Below are 19,124 nucleotides of genomic sequence, written 5' to 3' on the forward strand. Positions count from 1 at the left end.
CCAGCTGGTGCGGGTAGCTGAGCAGGAGACAGAGGTGGCTGAACTGGAGTCAGAGGGGCAGAGGCTCTTGTTCCCAAGATCCAGGTGCTATCTTTTTAGGTGGGAACAGACAAAGTGTGCATCTGCACACATGGAATTTCCATAAGGCAAGGGAGTCTTGCAAGTGAACTTGTCATACCCTGTTGTTAAAAGCTGGGCGGGAGAGCCATGCCAATGGATGAGACATCTTCATTGCTTCTGTCCAGTTCTGAATCTCATGCCTTGACTTTGGAATAATGACTAATGGACCCTTGGTGTGCTGCTGAGCCTTTGCTGTTACTTGCCTGTATAAATATCTCTTTCTTATGTTAAGGTGCATGGTAAGATTCAATACACTACTGTGTTTCCCAAACACTTGGTTTCAAAGGATGGTTGTGGTTATGGTGGAAGTGATGCCCTAGTGGTGTACATCAATCAAAGGTTACAATAAAGACTATAACATTGTATGAACCCTTCTGAATAAATGGAATTTTGGAAACCTGAATCTGATAATCTTCATTTTTATGGAATTTCATTACTTTATGTTATATTTCAATAAACTTCTCCCTGCCACCTCTTCCCAAAAGATTTTGATCTGCTGAGAAGTTCAACAATGTGTTGTGAATTCTTTGGGTATCTTATTTCCTGTTATGCCCCATTTTCTGCCATTAAAAGTGGCACCTGAAGTAGTGTACAAGCACAATAAAATAATAATAGAACATAATTGAAGCAAAAACCCAGAAAGAAAGTAAATTAATAACTAGCACAGTCAGATTAAAATTCTATGCAGAGGAAACCAAATGGATGCAGCTTTTTGGTAGTCATAAATACTAGGCAGCGAAATGTAGTGTAAGTTATTGATGGTTTGAAATAAAGCATGCAGTGTCAGTGCATCCATAAATAATAGCCTCTTTAGTAAATTATTAGCTGAAAATGTTGGTGTTAAATCTGCTGCATCTGATCATTATTGTTTTTGAAATACAACGGATTGTAATCAGCAGCTGCTCTTTCCAAAGACATACAGCGCTTACTGATTGGAATTGTTGTGGTGGAATTATCCTGAGTTAAGCTTCCCCACCCCTCGCCTGATTTCATTCCACCACACTACCTAGGCACATCTTATTTTAGTTTAGATTTGTTTGTACCTCAGAGATGGCAGACATTAATCTTTGGGTTTCAGTATACTGTAGACAAAATGAAGACATAGTAGAATTGGTTAAACTGAGGGGGGAAAAGAATAATTTAAGAACATTGTCAAAACTGCAAGAGAAATTTGAGGAGGTATCCCAGCATACAGTTCTTTCCGCTATTTAAAATTTAGTGTGAAATGGTGGTTTATTAACAAAAATAAACCACAGTTCTGTAATGCAACAGGTACTGTAATGTAAAAGGAATGTTTGAAATTGAGAAAGAAGCACTAGCATTATAACCAGTAAAACTAATGCAATAATCTCATGTTTGAATGCAACCTAGGTGCCATTAAGCAAGCTTGGGTAATAAAGAACTTTTAATGGCTCAGACCAAATAGAAATAGATTCTTGGTTCTAAATGTTTTCTGAATGCTTTAAAGGCTATATTTGCACCACAAAATTACAAAGAAATTTAGTTTCCTTTGATATTTTCTAGTGTCTCATAGTTTGAGCCTCTTTTGTAACTCAGCTGGTACTCAAACCAAATGTTCTCTAAAACCATTATAGTTAATATCCATTGATAATCTTATTCATTCTGATAGTCTCAAGTATTGTCTGTTGTAATTATGCAGCACTGTCCACATCATCTAAGGTTTGTGATTAGAGTAAGTGAATCCTAAGAGCGTTAAATACATCAGTAAACCTTTGGAGTGCTCTTCTGATCTATGATAAGCAGCTTTCCCAAACTAAGGAATAGAAAGGAATAGGAGACCAGAAAAGAAAAGAAAGAAAAAAGTTAAGAGATTTGTAGCTTGAAAGAGACCAATTTAAAAATTTAAAAACATAAATTAAGCAAATCTAAACACCCACCTTAATCTTTCTCTCAAGGGTTTGCCAGTATTTTCTCTGCAATTGCTTTCTTCTGTGTTAAAATGATGCATATGGCTCTTTAGGAATTCTTAAAGTTGCATCAAGATGGGAAATCACCAGCATAAATATCCCATTTAGTATAGAAAAGCACAGCTGTTACTATATTTTAATTGGAAGCCTTGGTGCTGCCTGACTACCAAGCGAGACACAGATTCCCCTTTACAGATACATGCATTGGCATGGTTACAATGCCTTCGCCAGCCGAATAACATGTAAGGATTTGCACCCATGCAGTTCTTCTGAATCGCCTTTTCCTGAAACCAGTGAGCAGATGGCAAAACAGTTACGATACAGAAAGCAACTGTCACTCCCCTGCTGCATCCATTCTTTTCTCTTTCTCTCATAATACTAGAACTCAGGTCATCCAATTAAACTGATTGACAGAATATTCAGGACAGACAAAATGAAGTACCTCACACCATCATATATCAATTTGCTGCCGCAAGATGATGTGATAGCTACTAACACAGATGGCTTTAGAATGGGGTTTAGCAAATCCATAGATGAAACAGCTGTATCAGTACTATTAGTTATATGCAACCTCCAGGCTCAGAGTCAGTATGTCCTTAAGTACCAGCTGATGGGAGGAACAACTCCCCAAATCTTGCCCTCTTGCCTCCTTGTGTGGCCTTCTAGAAGCATCTTTCACCACTGTGGGAACAGAATTTTGTCTGATCCAACATCATCCCCAGATGTTCACATATTACAGTGGTACCTCTACTTACGAACGCTATCCATTTCGGGGTGCCGTTCGCACCCCAAAAAGTCCGTAAGTAGAGCGCCGCTACTGCGCATGCGTGAAACACGATAGAGCATTTCTGGGCATGTGTGAAGCGCGCAGATCGCAGGCCGAACCTGGAAGTAAACACTTCTGGGATTTGCCGTGTTCGTAACCTGAAAAAACAAACGTAACACGAGGTATGACTGTACTTATTTACATGATGGATTTCAAAACTGTCTTTCAGGATAAATTGTCCTCCGAAGGCAGTTTATGATGGTCCAAAATAAACATAATAATTTGCACAAAAACAATGAGAAGAGCAAACAAATGAATAAAGCAATTCACCAGCAAATAAAACAACTTTAAAATTGCAGTGGCCGTGGCAGATATAACAGGTATGAATATATAGAACCGTAAATCATACAAAATCCAACATGAATGAAAAAGTCTTTAGGCCCCTTGCAAATGCCAGTCTGAGAGGGGAGGCAGGAGGAGTGAATGAATTTCTCTGTGAGAATATTCTAGAGATGCATGGTCATCACAGAAAAGGTAGTTGCTAGCCTAGCAGCCCCTCCAGGTGGACCAGGAAGCAGAATCTCAAATGCTGAAATTGAGACCTTGGTGGTTCATACAATTTCCAGTAGTTTTTCAGGTAGCCTGGTCTTAGACCATTTAGAGTTTTACAGGTTAATGCCAGCACGTCAAATTGGGCTTGAAAACAAATAGGCGGCCAGAGAAAATGGTGCAATGTGATTAGGGCTGGGTGATAATATTGTCCTAAGCCGGTTTGAAGTCCATATTGTGATATTGGTTTCATAATTTTTGACTTGGAAATATATCACGAACAAGGATGTGTGTTTGTGTGTGTGTTATGCAAAAATAACAATGCAGGAAAAAAACAACCATGAAGCCAGCCATTGCCTCTACATAGCTCCATCCTTATTTTAGACATTGTAATATATCAGTATATCACTCGGCTATGAGTGATTGTCAAAGAATATCACAGTGTTTATTTATCTGGTGATATATCATGATGTTGAAAACCAGATATTGCCCAGCCCTACTGCTCACCTCTACATAGTTCCATCCTTATTTCAGGCATTGTGATGTATTGGTATATCACTATGCTTTGCCCAGCCCTAAATGTGATCAGAATGCCTAGCTTCTATAAATGTTCTTGCTGCCACATTTTGCAAGAACGGAAGCTTCCAAACCATTTTTTAAGGTAGACACACATAGCATCCATTAGGGTCATGTTTTTGTTTTTTTTTAATATATTAAGAGGGGTTTTTTTGGTCTTAATTTTGTCCTGTATAGCAAGCATTTAATATCTCTCTCTCTCTCTCTCTCTCTCTCTCTCTCTCTCTCTCTCTCACACACACACACACACACACACACACAATTGTAAGGATACAGAATTGGGGTCCTAATTTCACATTAAAGAGTTTAGCAGCAATGCCAAGCCTTTTGAACTTGGAGGTTATGTGGATTAATGCAAATGTGTTTCCCTGCCCCCCTGTTTTTGTTTTTAAAAGCCAGCCTTTAGTTGTCAATATCCTCTAGCAGGGAAGAACACTGTAGGAGTGCATGATCATGCATTTAAATACGTTTCCACAGCATCTCGGCTGTAAGGTCATATCCAACAGCAAGTTAAAAATAGACTGTGTTGAGTGTAAAGGGGAAGTTAAGCAGACACAAACAATGCAGCAGGCCTTCTGGGTATACAGGATGCCATTATCCTTTGCTTGCTAGTATTATATTTTCTCTCTTTGCAGTAGAGACCACATTTCCCTTGCTACAGCTGTTATAGAGCTTGTTACAGCATAGATACTGTTTCTAATTTTATTGGTTTTTCTCTAAGCAACACATGCGACATGACACAAGTAATATGTTTACAGTGTATTGTTTTTGAAAGGCATGCCTTTGATAAATGTGCCCAGTGTATCACTGCAAGTTTACAAAGAGTACTGAACCACACAACTGAAGTCTGGGAGTTATGCACAGTTTGGCCAAATATTTATTCAACAACCAAAATCCCTTCTTAGCCAGTCATTGTTGACTATATTGGGCTAGATGGTCTTCTTAGATATAATACAACTTTTAATGTTATTACATTGCTTTTTTGCTTTATTTCCCGTGTTCCGCCCGTGATGGATGTTGAAGGACAGTGTAAGAATACATATCTTGAAGATCAGGCAGTTTTGATATAGAGGACTACCTTATTTCAAAGGTCTAGTGAAACTGTCTGCTTTCCATCTCCCTTTCATTTTCTGCTTAGACTTCTTTTTGGGATAAAGCAATGTTAAGTTTACAGTAGTGAATATTTCCCTTTAGAAAGACTTAGCATGCCAGCAAGCTGCTTAGATGCATAAATTTATAAGATTGGAACTGGGGTGTTTTAACCAGCAGCGCATATTGTATGTTCGTATCACATAATAATGGGCTTAATTAATGATCACTTTCTCTTTAACCCTTTCAACTATTCTCCATCAGGTGTTTCTTGGCATCTTGATTGAAACAGCTTGTATTGTGTTGGGGAAATGTTGCCAATTTAATTGGTACCTAAGCTCTTCACCTTGAATTTACCTTTAATGTAGGCACCTTTACTTTAATAATGTACTATTATACTATTATTTAGAGGTAACGAACACCAAGGGTGTTTGCCACTCAGGGAAAAATATGTTTCGAAAATGGAGATAAAATCAATAAGTAAAACTTTATAAATTGATGGAAATTGTACCTGTTCCTTCTGGTTTGGTGACAACATAGATATGTGGAGTCAGACTCTCTATGCAGAAATATATGTGAAAGCTTAAGAAGGGCAAGATTTGCTTTGCTTTCAAAGTGAGGCCTCTGTTCACCGAGTTGTGAATTTCATGGGTGTTTTTATTATTATATTTATATCTCACTCTTGCTCCCAGGTGCTCAGCATGTAGTTTTCCCATTTCACAATCTTTCCTCACAACAACCCTGTGAAGTAGGTTAGATTGAGATATGTTGATTGGCACAAGCTCACCCAGTGAGCTTCATGGCTGAGTGGGGATATGGGCTTCTAACCACTGGGTCAAACTTTTCATTAAATAGTATTCATTAAATAGTTTCCAGCACCCACAGCACTCAGTTCTAATACTTAGGAATCCTAGATGATGACCATTTCATACAGTGTAGATTGCTTGCAATGGCATTAATAATAATATTAATAATATTAATAATAATAATGTATTTATATGCCACCCATCTGACTGGATTGCCCCAGCCACTCTGGGTGGCTTCCAACAAATTAAACAATTAAGCACAGTTAAACTTCAAACATTAAAGAACCTTTCTATACAGGGCTGCCTTCAGATGTCTTCTGAAAGTCAAATAGTTGTTTGTTTCCTTGACATCTGATGGGAGGGCATTCCACAGGGTGGGTGCGACTACCGAGAAGGCCCTCTGTCTGGTTCCCTGTAATATTCACTATAGGAATCAATGTGAAACTCATGTACAGATTAGAGCATTTGATGACAGATACACACATTCTTCTTCATGTATTTGAGAGTAGGGAAGGACCTCTGCAGTCCCCCCCCCCCAAAAAAAAAGAAAAAGGGGGGGAAGTCCAGTTACAATATACAATGTTGACGTTTGCATGGGTTTTGTGTTAATTCTTCTATGGAAGTGGTCTGTCCTTTTTTTCTACATGAAAAGCTCAATTATATGCAAAGATGCACATGTCAAAAAACATTCTGTACTACTTATCAGCTCTCATTTTCTTTCAATGACACCATTTAGATTTAAATGCATTTGGTGTGTAAGCAGAATTCATATGCTTGGCTTAAGTATAACTCATTGAAGGGTTCCTAAATGGTACATCCTGCAATTTAATATTTATGATTCTCATAATATTGCTAAGCTGGCCTAAGGGAGTCTTGTTACCAAGCTAAAAGATGTGAGGTCAGCTGCAACTGACTGTAACAGTATTTAAACGATTAAGCCATTTGTGGAAGAATGAATTCTGCAAACAAATATCCTGTACAACAAACTACCCATTCATTGTTTCTCTCATGGCAAAGAGAATAATCCTGTGATTAAAATATTACATTAATTATATACATATGACTTGGAATTATTAATATATTGTTTAAACTAGAAAACAGACGACTCAAAATTTCAGCTGTACATAAACGATGTTCAGAGAATCCATTGTTTTCTAATGAAGGCCACCTGAAGTTAATCATTCACTGCTTGAAGCAGATTACTCTGCTTATTTTTCCAAGTTCGTTGAGCAAAATGATAAAACTATTGCTTTTTGTTTCTATTTTAATCTATAGGTGGGACTTTTTGTTCATATCCTAATGTACTTCATCAAAGCTTCTGGAAGGAGTTAAGGACCAATAAAGATAAAGAGTTTCTGTAGACTGAGGTTCTCAACTGTTGTTGTATGACACCATCACCAGATAAAGACAGAGTGCGGGGAATGAAAGGACTAGGCACACAGAGATTGCTAATCCTGATTTATTTCATTTATTTAAAAAAAATATAAATACTGTATAGTAAAATCATAAAAAATTAAAAAAGCTTAAGCAAAAGAGTTAAAACAAACATCAGTAGATCGTGGGGTGTGTGTGTGTGTACTCTTAAATTGCCCACATAGGCCTGGCAGAATAGAAAAGGCATTTAAAATTTGGTGCAGAAGGTGCCCTCTGAAACTCTGTTGGCAGGCTGCTCCATAGGACAGGGCCGGTTTCTATAAAGATTTGGTTTTTTGTTGTTGACAAACAAGCCTAACCAACTTGGGGAACTTGCAAACAATTAGCAGAGAACAGAAAAACAGTCAAAAAGCAAGGAGCAGCAGCAGGAGGATCCAGTGATTGACCGTGTGTCCCCTGTGCCCCAAATTTGGATAGCAATTTCCATAGGGATAACCATGTTAGCCTGTTGCAGAAAAAAACAGCAGTCCTTGTAGCATAGTCTTCTTCAGCCTGGGGTCCCCACCAGCTTTGCAGTGGTTTCAGTCCTACCTGGCTGGTCACTTCCAGAGGGTGATGCTTAGGGAATGCTTTTCAGCCCCATGAAACCTTCAATGTGGGGTTTGTCAGGGTTCAGTTTTATCTCCCATGTTGTTTAAAGCTACATGAAACCACTGAGTGGGGTCATCCGGAGATTTGGAGTACATTGTGAGCAATATGTTGATGACACAAAGGTCTGCTTCTCCTTTACACCAGCAAGTGTGGCAGTGGATACGTTGGACCGTTGTCTTGCCTCGGTAATGGGCTGGATGAGAGCCAACAAACTGAAGTTCAGTCCAGAAAAGACTGAGACACTGTTAGTGGGTGGATTTCTAGACGGCATGGGTGGGAGGTTGTGTCTCTGAAGGAGCAGGCATGTAGTTTCTGTATCCATTGCTGTCACTTGAGTCTGGCCTTGGTGGCATGGAATGCCATCCTTCCAGCTGGTGGCATGGAATGCCATCCTTCCATGGAATGCCAGCTGGTGGCCCAGCTGCACTCATTTGGACAGTGATAGTGTATCTTCTGTTGCCTATGTTCTATGTTAAATCACTGCAATGCATTATATGTGGGGCTGCCTCTGAAGATAGATTGGAAACTTAAGCTAGTGCAGAATTCAGTGGCCAGATTGCTCACTGGGGCAAGACGGTTTGAGTATACAATGCCAATCCTGGCCTGGCGGCACTGGCTACCAAATAAATAGTTTCTGACCTATACAGTGGTACCTCGGGTTAAATAAGTTTCAGGTTGCATACACTTCAGGTTACAGACTCCGCTAACCCAGAAATAGTGCTTCAGGTTAAGAACTTTGCTTCAGGATGAGAACAGAAATTGTGCGGCGGCGCAGCATCAGCGGGAGGCCCCCATTAGCTTCAGGTTAAGAACAGTTTCAGGTTAAGAACAGACCTCCGGGAACGAGTTATGTATGTAAGCAGAGGTACCACTGTAAAGCCTTAAACAGCTCAGGACTGCAATGCCTCAAGGACTGCCTCTCACCATATGAGCTGACTTGGAACCTGTTATCATCATCTGAGGCCTTTCTTCATGTACCTCCTCCACAGGAGCTCCAGAGGGTGGCAACATGAGAATGGGCTCTTTCTGCGGTGGCTCCCCCCTTGTGGAATGCTCTCCCCAGGGAGGCCAGCCTGGCACCTTTGTTAGCTTTGGCTAATTAAACCATCTATGGCCTTTTAAACTGTGTCTGGGGTTGTTTTTGTTTGTTGCTATGGCATGTATATTCGTGTTTTTATATTGTAAAGCCCCTAGTGATCTTCGGATGAAGGGTGGTATAGAACTTTAATAAATTCCCATCATCTCCTGCATAGGGATGATGAGAGTTTCATCAACAGCTATTGTTGGACTAATAATGTTGGAAAAAGTAACATCGATTATGTTGTAAGCTTCTGTGGACATCAGCTGAAGTGGACTCCACATAGAGTTCTGCGATAATGAATTGTTGGCCTTAAAAGCTCTTTGATATTTTCCCCCAACTGCAATCTGGGCCTTGGGAGGTATCTGATGAAGTCAACTCCTGACACTTCTTCTGCCCTGTCCGATAAATCATTTAGCGGAAGGGATGTTCAGATCACTTCCCAGATGTATCTCAACAGATTTTATTTTTTTTAAAGCAGTGATAATTCTGTTTGTGCGAAATGTATTTTAGTAGAATGGAAAGAGAGTCGGTAATTATATGCACAGCAACTCAGCAGCGTTTTCAGTTCACAGGTTTTGCTAATGCAGCAACAGATAAACCACTGAGGGAAATTTGAAGTTGAAAGGCTCTTCATCTCGCCATTTATAAAAGGCCTCCTGGGGCACTGTTCTAGAAATTTCTTATTGGTGACCATTTATATTGTAGTGCAGTACTTCCCTTGTGTACTGGGTACCAGGTTCAGCAGTGCAGCACTTGGCTGCAGCCCTTGGGGTGCTACATCTTATCCTGAAGATAGTTGCACTCAAAATATGAAAGCTAGTAGTAGGCATGATGCATTTAGTAGACTTAGTTGCTCAAAGTGTCACTTCCAGATGTGCCAAATCTATTAATTCTACTTTAAGTGGCACCTTCTTTTTAGTGTATCTGTTACTATACTGAAATCTACTACTGTATCACTGCTGAGTGATGTGCTTGTATACTTGTACAGGTGAGGTCCATGGCTGAGCTCCAAGCTCGGCAGAGCTTTCAGTTTTCTAGAAAGAGGCAAGTACTGACTTCCGCAGTTGATAAATCAATAGAACAGTTGGAAAACAGACTTTTCAGCTGCCTCAAGTGACATTTAAACAGCCCAGTTTCCTGCCCCCTTCCCCAAGCAGATAGTTTCTTGGGCTGCAAGTGACGTTGCAAGTCTTTGGCTTTGTGTTGCTGGCTACTGTTTGCAGCCTGAGATCTTGGGTCACTTTTAAGTGCCCATCATACTGAGCTATAAAGAAAGAGCCTGAGAAGCACAGCCAATCCTATGCAGTCTGGGAGACATCCTTCAACCCCTGGGGCTGTACCAGGCTGATTTGCAGTCCCAAGATTGTGGGCACTGACAGCGAAAGAGAGTCCTAGTTGGGATACACCTGGAATGCATTCAGTTACTGTGGAATCCAACACTGTTTGTCAGCATCCATGCTGTCAGGCTGCAAATGGCAGACCTGGTCTAGGAGTCCTGGCACGGCTTGCTACTTTGTGGAGCATTTGCACTTTCCATAAACTCCAGCTATAAATGGTGGAGTTGCACACAATCCACAGTTTGAATGCAGCTAAGCTTGAAGGGGCTCGCTTGCATGAAATTGTTTTAATTATTAGAGCAAGGGTGCTCCTATTTTTGAGTTCCCCTACTTTGGAGTTTTGCCCTGCCCCTAGTGTTTTATGTTAGCAACAGTTAACACTTCTGTAGAAGTATCAATATTTTTAAAAATAGGTATTATTTCATTTTTAAAATAATAAATAAATATTTAGAGATTTATCATTAAAGCCACATTATTAAGTCAAATGCTGCATGTATTGGGCTGTGTGCAATAAAAAAAATGTAGGTCCTACCAGGGGTCAGCAAATTTTTTTCAGCAGGGGGCCGGTCCACTGTCCCTCAGACCTTTTGGGGGCCAGACTATATTTTGGAAAAAAAATGAATGAATTCCTATGCCCCACAAATAACCCAGAGATGCATTTTAAATAAAAGCACACATTCTACTCATGTAAAAACACCAGGCAGACCCCACAAATAACCCAGAGATGCATTTAAAATAAAAGGACAAATTCTACTCATGTAAAAACATGCTGATTCCCTGACCATCTGCGGGCCGGACTTAAAAGGTGATTGGGCTGGATCCAGCCCCCCGGGCCTTAGTTTGCCTACCCATATGCTATACCATATGAACCATATATAGCTAATGTAGTATAGCTAATATACAAGAAAGCTACAGGCTAAGTATTATTATTACTATTTATTAAATTTTTATACCTTCCTATACCCGTAGATATCAGGGTGGTTCACAACATAAAATTTTAATATAAAAAACACAAAATGCATAATAAAAATAAGAACAAAGATGTATAATGAAGGCGCCAGCCAATCCTTGTGGAAAGCATTCTACAAACAAGGAGCCGTTGCAGAAAAGGCCTGTTCTTATGTTGCCACCCTCTGGACCTCTCGTGGAGGAGGCACACAAAGAAGGGCCTCGAGAGGATGATCTGAGAGTCCGCGCAGGTTCATATGGAAAGAGGTGGTCCTTGAGGTATTGCGGTCCTGAGCCATTCTCTCTATTCTTTCACGAAGTTTTGAAATCCAGTTAGCCATACCTCATTAATTTTTTCTTTAGCAACAAATAAATGCTCTTAATTGGAAACTATCATAATTATTTTTACTATAAAGGGAGTATGCAGGGGAGTTTTTATGAGATTTATTGATTTGTTCCTTCAAATTTATAACCTGCCTTTTGTCCCCAAAGGGACCACTAGCAATAATAAAACCACATTTGGGGGGGGGAAATGTAAATCAGCTTATGAGCATATTACAGACAGTAAGAGTTCTGTTGAACTCTTGCTCAAGTGAACTCATGCTTTGCATCGTAGCACACAAATGTATTGGGGCTTTTGCCATTATATGACAAAAACGATGGAAAAGAAAATTACAATATAAAATTTAAAGGGGTTCCTTCGCTGATTCGGGGGGCGCAAATGGTGCCCGCTGAGTCCCACGCTCGCAGGCTCCTTCTGCCTGCGATTTCCGATCGGGTCTCCGCTTCGCCGTAGCGGATAGACCCACTTTCTGCAGGGCTTCTCCCTCTTACTCAGAAGGAGCCGTTGGCGCCGGCTCATTTTTCTTGCATAACACTCTTCTGCTTGGTCATATACAGCCTTTATGTGAGCACAATGTGCTTTTCCATTAGTGAATACCTTTGTATCTATCCCAAACTCTTCCATAAGCTCCATCAAATGAGTTCTTCATGCCACAGAGCAAGCTAGCGAGAGTCCTTATTTTGTGTAGATATCAAAAAATATGTTCAGGTGAGTGCTCAGAACAACATTTGGTTCCTCAAGCTTGGCTTTACCTTGGTGTGGCTTGAACGTATTTGACAGTATAGTGGATGTTTATGATCCTTGAAAAAAGCTCCTATGGGAACTTCTCTTCAGTTTATGAGCCAAATCTGAACTGGCATAAATTTGAAGTTTCCCTGAAATCACCGAGGCTATGCTAAATTACTCTAGCTGATGACCTTCCCCTCAAAGTTCTCAATTCATTCTGCTGTGTAGCCTTGCTTTTTGCAGAGCATGTTACATTTCATGTAACAGTTTACTGAAATGGAAAATGTCACACACCTGTCTTTTCAGGGAATGAAAATATAGTCATTGGTGACTGTCTTGCAGAACATTCAGCATTAAACTCAGAGGAGCTCTGATCCAGAAAAATGGAAGGGGAGATCTGCATACATGGCTTCTGTTGTCATTTTCAAAACAGCAGTACTGTTTTGTTCTTCATCTTTACCTCCTGCTACTGTTCAGGACAATTATGTCCTGATTATGAATATATGAGTATGAATATACTGTATATTACCCCTTGAGTGGGGTGAGAAACATTTTCCAGATAGAGGGCTTCATTCCTCTCTGGGCAGCTTTCTGGGGCCACAAGCCAGTAATGAGCAAAACCAGAGGCAAAAAGTGGAAAAAGGAGGGGTAGTAGACTAGTTTCTGCACTCACACATGCACTTTCTATGCCCCACAGAAGCATCTGAGAGGAATTAGCACAATTCAAGTCAAGTAAACCATACACAAGGAGGGTATGAAGTAGGTGTGGTGGGTGTCGCCTGAAGAGAATCACAAAGGTCAGATAGAGAGACATAGAGCACCACATTTGGCCTCTGGTTCTGAGATTCCCCACTCGTGCCTTACTGAATCACACTCATCATTTCTGTATCCACACCTGGTTCAGTTCAGCATAACGTACCTTCCTTCTTGTGATGACTAGGAGGTCACACTGCTGATGACCGCACACATATCCTTGGACATCCATGCCCTGACACAAATGTCTGCACTAATGTCCAGAGACATCGTAGCATGATGATTGCCCAAAAGGGGATCATAACTAAATGAATTCCACTGACCAAGACATAGAAGCAATTCTAGGCTTGCTTTTCTGGAAACTTTGGTGAAGCCGCTGGTGCCACATGGACAAGGAGGAGAAGGGGCCTCTACCCCACTTATACACCACAAACGGAGTCCACAGTGGTAGTACTAGCAGCGATGCTTTAGGCGAGATGTGTCACATCCACGTCAACACTGTAGTTTACAGTGCCCTTGATGGATACCACTGCTGATTCCTCTGTATGGAAAAATAAAGGAAGCTGGGGTTTTTCCGTCACTCTCTTGCCTAACGTGGAAGCACAACTGACTGAGGTGTTCTCACACCGATTGCAGCAGTGTCCCAGTTAACATGGCTGCATGGGGGAAACCAAAGGGAGGAGGTGCCACTTCATAGTTGGCAAGGATGGTGCATTAAGTGGCTATTTCTGTGGTTATAATTCCCTGCCTTCTGATCTGCTGATTGCCCTAATGCAAATATATAAAAAATAACATGGACCCTACAAAGTGTGGAGATGTGTACTTGGCATATATTATAGCAGCACTGGTCATCCAAATGGATTTTGGGTGAAAGCTATGTTGGGATTCTGAGGTGAGATACCCATGCAGCAGAAGCTGCCCCCAGATTCAGTCAGCACACAGAAGCAACTGAAGGTCCAAAATAATTTACTGCTGCAGAAGATCAGGCTTCAGTAGTACAGTTTTTAGGCTTTGCATATACAGATATATCCAAGTAGAAAGTATTTCTGTTGCTGCAGCAGTTCAGGCTGTAGCACAGACTGCGACTCACTGACTAACTACAGAGCTGATATGCATTGATCACTTGTATTCAGTCTGAGCATGCAAAGGGGCAAGTGGGAATGTATGGGGCGAGCACTGCCCCTTTGAAGATGCTGTGCATGCTGGGAGCAGTCCCCGGCTAATGTGTGATCAGGGTTAATTCCATCCCTGTGTTGGAAGTGTTATGTGCAAGTAAGGCAGTCCCTTCAGAATATGCTAGTTGCATGTTGACTGGAGAATTTATCTGGTTCATACAGCATCATTGAGGGGCCTTCACTTCCCCACTTCCCCTTTACTCATTCAGACTGAATGACTGAAGAGGGCTTAATTGCACAATGTCTTTCATGTGTTTGCTGCAAAAGGAATTAAGTCTGTTTTGTGCTTCTTGAAAATATCCTAGCATCTTCTAGCTTGCTTTTTCTTGTGCCAATATAACATACCAGTTGAGAGTTGGAGGACGGATGTGTGAGAGAGAGCTTATTAATTCCATCAAAGTTGAGATTTTTGCTGCAATCTGTGCAACATCTTGTTTAACAAGCCACATCTTTCCAAACTCTGCTTTCATTTATTCACTGCAGATGTTTTCTAATTTTTAATATAGGTAATTTCATATTGGTATGGATTCAAAGAACTGTGAGTGGAAGTGGGTGGATGGGAATGTATTGGCTGTGTTCTATGAATAGTAGCACAAGCTGGTTGAACACCTTTTCAGCTGGCGTGCCAAAGTATTGGGGTTTTCATTAGCTTTTGAGGAACGTTAAACAAAGGAAGAACCAGACCATAGATATAAACTGAAAGGGGCTATATAAAGTTTTGAAAAAGAGCATGTACAGTGTGTTTGGGGTCACTGTTCTCATGCCTCGCTCTTCCGATAGATCAGAAACAGACTTTCCACAAGAGCAAAAAAAGAGTCTTGCTGGATCAGACCTAATGCCCATCTAGTCCAACATCCTGTTCTCTCAAATGCAACAGTACTTTCCCCACTTGTGATTGCCAGCATCTGGGGCAGGTAGAACATAGCCATCATGGTTGGTAGCTGTCAGTAGCCTTATCCTTCATGAGTAGATGGTGCCTCTTTGCTAGCAGAAGGGCACCTATGGACCCAAGCCTATGTTTAGAATAAAGTAAACATGACTTGTGAGAATTGTGGCCTCCCCAGTGTGGCAAAATTGTTTGACATGTGCTTACAGAATAGTGAAGTCAACTGTGGGAAGAATACAAGCATTATAGTCAAGACAAGAGCCACCAGGGAATAGAAAACAGCAGTGTGGTTTCAGGACTGACACTTGGGACTGATCTTTCCAAGATGGGAAATAACTAGATTTGATTGAAAGAAAAAAAATGTAGCAACAAATATTGGAGGCTAGTATCTGATTCCCAGTCCTGCCAACCGCCACATGAAATTAGTAACAGCAGTAAGCCCTGGTTTCTGTTTTAGAGACTTGTGGCTCCCAGCCACTTTATTTCCTCTTGGTACTATTGATACTGGGACCCATTTGAATGAAGCTGTGTACTAATTGGTTCGATGGGATTTTTCTCCTTTGTGCCATGCCAACTCTAGGGATGAGGCAACTTAAAACTGATATTCCACTGTGCCTACGCACTAGTACTATATTTCCATTTTTCTTTTTAAATCCTGCAGAATTTTAGATATTTAAAGACATCCTGAAAATTATTTTTGGCTGTAATTTTCTGACACTTCCAAGTAAGTAGATAAGTGACTTCTCACCTTTATGCTCTTGAAATCCAGATTGCACCCAGAAAAAATGTGTGATAGTTTTTTAAAAAATCATATGATATTCTTGCTAAGGGAACTTTTTGTTTGGTGTTCATGCTACCTGGCAGCTAATAGTTTGTTTCTTCTTATCCCCTACTAATAATTATACATTTTAGAACTTCAACGGTGATTTTCAGGTTTTTCCACTCAGTGATAATGGGGGAGCAGGAACCAGCATCAATGACAGGCAGGGCATCAGCAAGAGTGGTTTAGTGTTGCCATATGTCTTTCAACTGTCATTGTAAATGACCAATTTAATGAGAAACGCTTGTACTCTACATGAGTGATTTTTGCCTGTCTTGCATATAGTTCTTGTATTCAGATTAAGGGATTTTGTGTGCTTTAGCAGTGACATTAATCAACCATCTTAGAGGCAGGAATCATAACAGTGAGTAGCCCCTAAAGACAGGGTGCTGACAAAGATAATGAGATTTTTTACTTTTATTGTAACATGAAATTGTAATCATAATTTTTTGTCATAATTTTTATTTTAATAACAGATTGTCTAAATTTCATTTTCTTTCCTTTTCCCTCCCCTCTTAAGTTCTACCCCCTTTTCAGTATTGTTCCCTTTTTTGTATGTAATACGCAAGGAAATAAAATTTTTAAAAAGAAAAAGAAGAAGAAAAAGACAGGGTGCTGACAGAAACTTCAAAATGAAAAATTAGTAGACTGATACTACCATGCAAAGTGAGAGCATTGAACACACAAAAGAGAACACATCTTATTATGTAGCAAAACGGAGACTTCTTCATGCTTTCACTGTAAACATGACAAAATGTATAGCTGGTGTTTATGGGTATTTATGGAGAGTACCGGATTGTGAAGGCTGATTTAAAGCAACCCTATACACGTGGGATCAAGCCCCACATGGGGTGAAAGACTCCTGCATTGCAGGGGGTTGTTCTAGAGATGGACCTTGTAGTCCCTTCCAACTTACAATTCTATGATTCTGTGTCTTATCTGAAGTAATCCCCAGTGAGTTCAATGGTACTTACTCCCCTGTAAGTATGGATAGAATTGCAGACTTAATTTAATTAGCTGCTTGTCAAAAGAGACAATTTAAAGGAAACTATAGGGTGCACTTATGTTTTGAAGTAGTGTTGTAGATGCTGCTTAAGGGATAGCACAAGTAGGTTTAACTTAAAAAGAGCCCAGAGGATTAGAATGGATATTATTGAATAAGTGTTATTTCCTTGGCAGTAGCATTGCCAGCATTTCTCTTGAGTGTGCATTAAGGAAAGTATAGCAGGGAGCTCTGAAATATGCGCTGTGTGAAGTTACTATGAAGCTGCTTTTTTTTAGTGGCCTCGGTGTGTGGGCTGAGTTATGAGCTCTTCAGTGCCAGGAGCTGACTAGAAGAGTCTTCTCAAACCATTTAGGGAACAGACTGATTGTTGGGCTGGATCTGCTTAGAAAAAGAATTTGACCTTGCTTACATTTGTGGCATAATATTGGAATTGTTATTACCACATGTTTTTGCACGGTGAAGTACCACTATTTTTCTATATAATACCCGAAGGAAGATAGAAGTCAAGCAGCAGAAAACACTTGAGTTTAAACACGTTGAGCATAGCGAGGTGGTTGATAATGAAATATGGTCCTGTGGAGTGGTCATATAAGAATGGGAAATTTGAAACCAGAAAGGACAAGTGATGAGAGAAAGTTTAATGGTTTTATGCAGTGACTGATGGTATAACTTTAGGGAGGTGTCAAAGTTATGCAAGGCCAGTGTTCCATTAAGCCTGGTAATTGCTTTTAATGACAGTCAGTGCTATGCGTGGAACTTAAAACTCATTGACAGATATTTTCCTTGGCATTGCAGTCCGTTCAGCAAAAAGAGGCCATTACTTTACAGAAAAGCACACACTTTACCTTCTTACGTTATGGTGAGACGGCAAATTGAAAGTCAGGTTTGCAATATGTTAAATGTCTGAACAAGTAGCTCACTGTTGAAATGAATAGTTGTAAAATACTGGCTAAGTGGGAAGTTAAACTCAGTAACTAAAACTTTTAAAATAGACACTGGTGTTCCTTATGGATCGGCAAGCAATTTAGTATGTACATAGGATATGTATCTGTTGTGATTTAATGGAGTGGCCAGAGGACATTCTTCTGAGGATTGAGATGAAGAGACTATTAGAATTTGGAAATTAAAGGACGGAATACATTAATCAAGGAGGAATTTGGGCTAAGCAATGTTTTGACAAGGATGTGTCTCCTTGGGAAGGCTTTTTCATTGCTGTTAATATAACCTCCCCCTCCCCTCCCAAGGTACTGTGGAACATTTGCATTGTGAATCAGCCTCTTCTTTTTGATTTTCAATACATTTGTAAATCAGTGTGTATGTAACCTGTTACAAGCCCTTGAGAGTGTGACCTGAAGTATGTCTTCTAAATAAAATACAAATGAAGCCAAAACATCAATCAGAACCCTAGCACAGACATTATTTCTCTGTTATGAATTTCCTGACTTGGTTTCTTCCTCATAAAACAGGGGAAGAACAGCACCATCCAATCTATGGTGCTGCTTAGATATGATTCCCCCCTCCTACTGATAGCATTATTTTATTCAAATTATATTCTATAGCGAATTGTGGGAAATGATGGGTTGTAGTTTGAACAGTTGTTTTCAATATCTGTTGAAATTGCCTTCTGTGCTGTTCTCAACCATATGTCCCAATATAGGATGTTGCTATCAGAAAGTGAACCATTCATCTTTTGAGTGTGACTTTTTGGCATATTGGTTAGACTACAGATGGCATCAAGTTGTCCTTAATAACAGCATCGAAAGATGCCTGAACGTTGTCAGAAGCTCTGGAAGTTAATTTCTGTAGAATCGTTTGTTTTTGGGAATCCGACCATTGGGTAAAAATAAATGCTACACAATAAAATGCCTTAACATTGTTAACTATGGTAATAATACCATGGCATAGTTGCAAAGACAAACCTTCATTTAACACTACCTTTTACAGTAAATATATTTTGCATTCTTGGTCTCTTCAGAAGCTGCTTGAAATACCAATGAAACCACACTTTTTTTTTTTTGGATAATATAACTGAATACAACTCATGGAGGTAACACACAGGAAGAGATCTTGTAACCTGTTGACAAACTAAATAGCAAAAAGACACTGGTATTGGATAGCCACCACCCCAGAATTTATTCAGAACTTACTGTATTTTTTCGTGTATAAGACGCCCCCATGTATAAGACGCCC

At 40.0% G+C, this 19,124-nt stretch overlaps 2 protein-coding genes across 2 annotated transcripts in view; both read left to right on the forward strand.

Annotated features, from left to right (window-relative positions):
* Positions 1-11,294, forward strand: part of LOC310743932 (uncharacterized protein) — a 419,281-nt gene extending 407,987 nt beyond the window's left edge. The window contains exons 3-4 of the mRNA XM_083574676.1: positions 10,406-10,910; positions 10,982-11,294. The gene's annotated coding sequence lies outside the window, so the exon portion shown is untranslated. The remainder of the gene's footprint in view (positions 1-10,405; positions 10,911-10,981) is intronic.
* IMMP2L (inner mitochondrial membrane peptidase subunit 2) overlaps positions 1-19,124 on the forward strand; it is a 460,855-nt gene that overhangs the window by 24,863 nt on the left and 416,868 nt on the right. The gene's annotated exons all lie outside the window — the stretch shown is intronic.

The sequence above is a fragment of the Podarcis filfolensis genome (assembly GCF_964270895.1).
Source record: "Podarcis filfolensis genome assembly, chromosome: 10".
NCBI classification, from domain to species: domain Eukaryota; kingdom Metazoa; phylum Chordata; class Lepidosauria; order Squamata; family Lacertidae; genus Podarcis; species Podarcis filfolensis.